Here is a 5,418-nt window from a genome sequence, read left to right on the forward strand (position 1 = left end):
GGGGGTGGGGGAATAACCATGGGGACAGGGGGAGTGTGACCCTCAAAAGTTTGGGAACCACTGTTCCAGGGGCTGGGCAGGGGGCTGCATGGTCAGAGCTCTCAGGATGGGGTGCTTAATAGAGGCTGTGCGCCCCGAGCCTGTATCCAGGGACCGAAGTGTCTGAGCACAGTTCGGACTCTGCAGGCTCAAAGTACCTGGGACAGCAGTCTAGGGAGAGGCGACGGGGTGGGAGGGGGGGTGCTTGACTGGACCAGCCCTGTGGACAGACGCACTGCCAGTGAATGGAACTGATTGCAGATCAAACTTCTCCCACCTCACCCTCTGCCAATGCCCCTCACCAACCTGCCCTGGGGGACCCGCTCCAGGCAGAGAGGGGAAGGCTTTACTGTGCCGCTCTGCTGAGGCTGCCAAGGATGGGTAGTTAGCACAGGTGAGGTTGACGCTTTTGAGATGGGGACCCTATCCGGCAGGAGCTGGGCTGGGCGCACCCAGTGGGAACAACGCCTGGCTTCACCGGGGCGGTGACGGCACCATCTGCTCCTTATTTCTATTTTACTTTTGTTAGCGTGAACGCCGTTTGAAGCGAACGTCAATCATGTCGGGCCAAGGAAAGCAGGGAGGTCAGGTGCGGGCTAAGGCGAAGTCTCGCTCCTCGCGGGCTGGGCTGCAGTTCCCGGTGGGCCGTGTGCACCTGCTGCTCAGCAAAGGCAATTACACAGAGCAGGTGGGGCTGGCATCCTGATCTACATGGCCACGGTGCTGGAGTATCTGCCCGCTGAAATTCTGGAGCTGACTGGCAACGCGGCACGGGATAACAAGAAAACCAGGATCATCTCCCGACACCTGCGGCTCTCCATTCGTAACGACGAGGAGCTTAACAAGCTCCTGGGGAAAGTTACCATTGCTCAAGGGTGTGTCCTGCCCAACATCCAGGCCGTGTTGCTGCCCAAGAAAACCGAGAGTCAGAAGGCCAAGAGCAAGTAAAACCCGATGAACAAGAAACCATCTGCTCCTCTGCCCAAGATGACACCACACTCGTTAAACTCCTTAAGGTGGTGCCATGTCCCCGCTGCCCCCACCCAGGGTCTAACAGCAGACTGGGCTCAGTCTCCCTCTTGCTGAAGGTTTCCAGGAGCTGGAACAGGTTGGAGCCCGAAGGTTCAATCTCAGAGACGCTGAGACTACGGGGTCTGCCCCTAAGGAACAGTGAGGCCACGTGAGGGGCTGGCACACTGACAGACTCCTCCAAGGGACTGTTTGACAGCTAGAGCATGGCCCAGATGCTGGGGATCCGGGACAGCCACACCCCAGCCGATCCAGTCCACCATTCTGGTAAAAGTTTTAGGCATCAACAGGCAGAACTTGAGTAATTTTGGTGAAAACTGGAAAACCAGAAGAGCCTTAAACTGCTGCTCCCTGTTCTCCCTGCTGAGCTCCTCCTGACAGCCGTGGGGCAGAGGCTCAGCCAGGGGCTGGGAGGGCGGGGTGGGGGGAGAGACAGTGGGAGGAGAGAGCAAAGGAGGTTTCATTCCTCCCTCCCAGTGTGCTCTCTCCCCAAAGCCTGTGCCATGGGGGAGTGAGAGCTAGAGGGGGTGCCAGCCGTAGGCCCCTCCCTTCCCAGCAGAGGCAGGGTAAGAAAGCTACTGTGGATGGGGGAGAAAAAGGAGAGCCACAAGAGCCACTGGTAAGCAGGGCAATGGGGGAGCCATGGCACAGATGGGGGCGCAGAGGCCTGATTTGGGGGAGACGGGGAAGTTGCAGGAGGTCCCTGAAATAGAGCGGATGACAGAGCAGTCCCCAGGGAGCCTGGAAAGGGGTGGAGGGTTGCAAGGTGTACCTGGTGCAGGCAATGAGCTTGGCCGACAGATGCAATGAAGTTCGTGATCACCTAGTTCAGCGTTTCTCAGGTGGGGACAGGTGTTTCTTGTGGGCACAGCCAGTGATGAGCTGCCAAAATCTTAACAACGGGTTCCCTCCTCACCCCACGAGGGGGTCGTTGCCCACCCCACCCCCTGGGACCCTCCCCATCCACCCCCCTTCCCCTGTCCCCTGACTGCCCCCAGAACTGGGCAGGAGGGTCTCGTGGGCCACTGTAGTGGGTGCCCAACCCACCCCTAAGAGCCAGAGGCACCTGCCGGGGGGCAAGGTGGGGAGTCCCCACAGTGCTTACCTGGGGCAACTCCCAGGAAGCATCCGGCAGGTCCCTCTGGCTCCTAGGGGCAGGGGAGCGTAGCTGGGGGGGAGCAGAGGAAGCAGCCGCTCCCCCCACTGATCACATCAAAAGTGTCGCCTTAGGTGCCGACTCCCTGGGTGCTCCGGGGCTGGAGCACCCACAGGGAAAATTGGTGGGTGCAGAGCCCCCATCGGCAGCTCCCCGCCCTGCGCCCTGCCCCAGCTCACCTCCGCTCCACCTCCGCCCCTGAACGCACCGTGCCACTCTGCTTCTCCACCCCCTGTCCCGGCTTCCAGCGAATCAGCTGTTCGGCAGGAAGCCGGGGAGGGCTGAGAAGCAGGCCGCGGTTTCCCGCTCAGGCCGAGGGTGGCAGAGGTGAGCTGGGGCAAGGAGCGGTTCCCCTGCGCACCCCCCCTCCCCGGGTTACCTGCTGTGGCCCTCCTCGAGACACCCCCGCGCCCCCGCCCGAGCTCACCTCCGCTCTGCCTCCCTGGGCCTGAGTGCGAAGCCGCCACCGGCTTCTCAGCCCGCCCTGGCTTCCCACACGAACAGCTGATTCTCGGGAAGCCGGGGGGGGCGGAGAAGCAGAGCGGGGTAGCGCGTTCAGGGGAGGAGGCGGAGCAGAGGTGAGCTGGGGCCGGGGGTGGGGCAGGGAGCTGCCGGTGGGTGCTCTGCACCCACCAGATTTTCCTTTTGGGTGCTCCAGGGCTGGAGCACCGTGGAGTCAGTGCCTAAGGCACCACTTTTGTCCAATTAAATTTAGAAGCCCTTTTAGAACCGGTTGTCCCTCGCAGAACAACCGGTTCTAAAAGGGCTTCTAAATTTAACAACCGGTTCTAGTGAACCGGTGCGAACTGGCTCCAGCTCACCACTGGGCACATCCTCTTGGGCAGTGATGAGAAGGGGGAAGCAGCGGCCCTTCCCCCAGGGCTGCCATCAGGGGTTGGGTCCTGCCCCCTCTGGAGACACCAACGCTGGAGAAGTCGAGAGCCAGTGAGTTCCCCACCTTCCCGGGGGCAGTGGAGTTGGGCTTCTGCCCTGGGGTGACAGGGTGTGACGAAGTGGGGATTTTCCCTTGTTATGGTGTATGTGAGTCTTACTGTTGAGCCTATGTGAATTTTACAGTTTTGCATGAATGCTGTGTGTGCCTCAGTTTCCCTGTGTGCTGCACCAATAACTCGGTGGTGGGAATAGGGGTGTGTGACTTTGGCTGAGACCTCAGGGGCAGATGAGGCTGCTCCAGCTGCCTGCACATATGCTATGGCTGGTGCCCTTCCTAACCTGAGACCCAGGAGGGGGGTGCGACCAGGTGACTCTTTGCGCAGGAAGCGAGACAAAGAGAAGGGGGAGGAGCAATGATGGTGTCTGAGATTGGGTCACTGGAAGCTGGAAGTCTGCTTGTGGGGACTGGAAGAGGGGGAGTCCAGGGCTTCTGGCCCAGGACTCCCCAAGATGGACTTGACTGAAAGTCACTGATTTCTGTGCTAACAAGTTCTGTTCTATGCTGTGTTCCTGTCTAATAATAAACCTTCTGTTTTACCAGCTGGCTGAGAGTCACTCCTGACTGCGGAGTTGGGGTGCAGGGCCCTCTGGCTTCCCCAGGACCCTCACCTGGGCGGACTCACTGTGGGAAGTGCACAGTGTAGAAGGGGATGCTGAATGCGCCGAGGTCAGATCCAGGAAGGTTAAAGCTGTGTGAGCTTCTTGCCCTGGCGACAGTATGCTCAGAAAGAAGAGGCTGCCCCAGAGTCCTGGCTGGCTTCCTATGGAGTAGTTTCAGAGCATCGCCCTGTGATTCCATGACACAGGGCCTCTGGCTCTGGCTATGGGGTTTCAGGCTCCATCTCCAGGCTCCATCCCTGGGCCCCATCCCCCGGGCATGGGGCTTTCGGCTCAGTTCCCTGGCCATGTGGCAGCGGGCTCTGGCCTTGGGCTCACCTCCCTACCCCCCTGCCACCATTGCCTCTGACTCCAGGCTTTGGCTGAGTAGTGGCAGGGTCCTTCCCCCAGCCGTAGGGCTTCAGGCTTGGGCCCTGGAATCTGGCTGTGGGGCTTTGGGCTCAGGCCTTGGCTGTGCAGTGGTGGGTGCCATCCCCAGCCTCCAGCCCTCCTATTGCTCCTGGCCCCCACTGTCTCCCTACCCACCTTCCCATCCAAGGCTTAATTTGTCCCTGGGCTTGCCGGGGCTGAGTAAGTCTGCTGCTGTGAAAAGTGATACTTGTATGTTAATATCACTTTTCACAGCAGACTTACTAGCCAGCAAGTCAAAAAAAAGAAAAAAAGCAACCAAAAAAGCAACAACAAACAAGACAAAAAAGTGCAATGCACCTTATTTGTGTTTCTGTTTTGTGTAGGTCCAGGAAAGAATAGAGACAACTCTGCATTATTGGTATTATTCAGTCTGCAAAAGTTAATTAGGTATTTTAGGAAAAACTGTCAGAGTTGGTGGCTGCACTCTAGGGCCACCAAATTTTTTTTTTGTGAGAACCCCTGGCCTAGTTTGTCTCCACAATGTGCAGAACCCACCCCACCCCTGCCCCTGGATAGTGCTGGCGCTTCTGGCTCCTGCATCATGCCAAGTGAGCTACCAGGCCTAGGCGCTCAGGGTTTCATCCCAAGGGTGGCATTCCCAGGAGCACAGCTCCCTCAGCACCATGCTGGCTCCTGGGTAAGGGCAGCCCGTGCTGAGTCACCCCCACAAAGAAAGAACCACCCCATCCCTGCATAGTGCTGAGACCTCCCTGGGCTCAGCCCCCGCAGAGCAATCTGGTGACACCAGCGCCACCTCCCGTGCAGGGGACCGTTAGCCTCCAGCACCCCCACTTCCAGCGTGCATTCGCCAGCCCCTCCGAGGAGTCCCGGGCCTGGGAAGTTCAGCTCCAGGGAACGGTGCCCTCTGTGCTCCATGCCATGTGGTCTGTACATGGAGACGCGTCATGGGCAGCGCGTGTGCCTAGGAATGTTCCTGGCACAGGACGCAGAACGAGGCTGGGGCTCACCCAGAATTTTCCTGGGGACAGGGCCCAGGTTGCACACACTACGTTCCCAATTTCCTCCTCAGCGGACTCCTGCTTTATGCAAGTATGCCCTCGCCAAGCCACTGCCTCTCCTCCCAGAGTGGGGCCGGCTGCAGCAGGGCCGGAGGAGGCAGCATGAGGAGATGGTGGCCCAGGATTCTGGGAAGAGGGGAGCCGTATCTGGGAGCTCCCAGGGGCCAAAGCCCCAGGAAGAATCGCTGCTCT

The 5,418-nt window shown here is 59.4% G+C and overlaps 1 pseudogene; it reads left to right on the forward strand.

Annotated features, from left to right (window-relative positions):
• The first annotated feature begins 598 nt into the window (after positions 1-598).
• LOC144279531 (histone H2A.J-like) lies at positions 599-987 on the forward strand (annotated as a pseudogene).
• The last annotated feature ends 4,431 nt before the right edge of the window (positions 988-5,418 follow it).

This window comes from Eretmochelys imbricata, chromosome 24 (genome assembly GCF_965152235.1).
Source record: "Eretmochelys imbricata isolate rEreImb1 chromosome 24, rEreImb1.hap1, whole genome shotgun sequence".
NCBI classification, from domain to species: domain Eukaryota; kingdom Metazoa; phylum Chordata; order Testudines; family Cheloniidae; genus Eretmochelys; species Eretmochelys imbricata.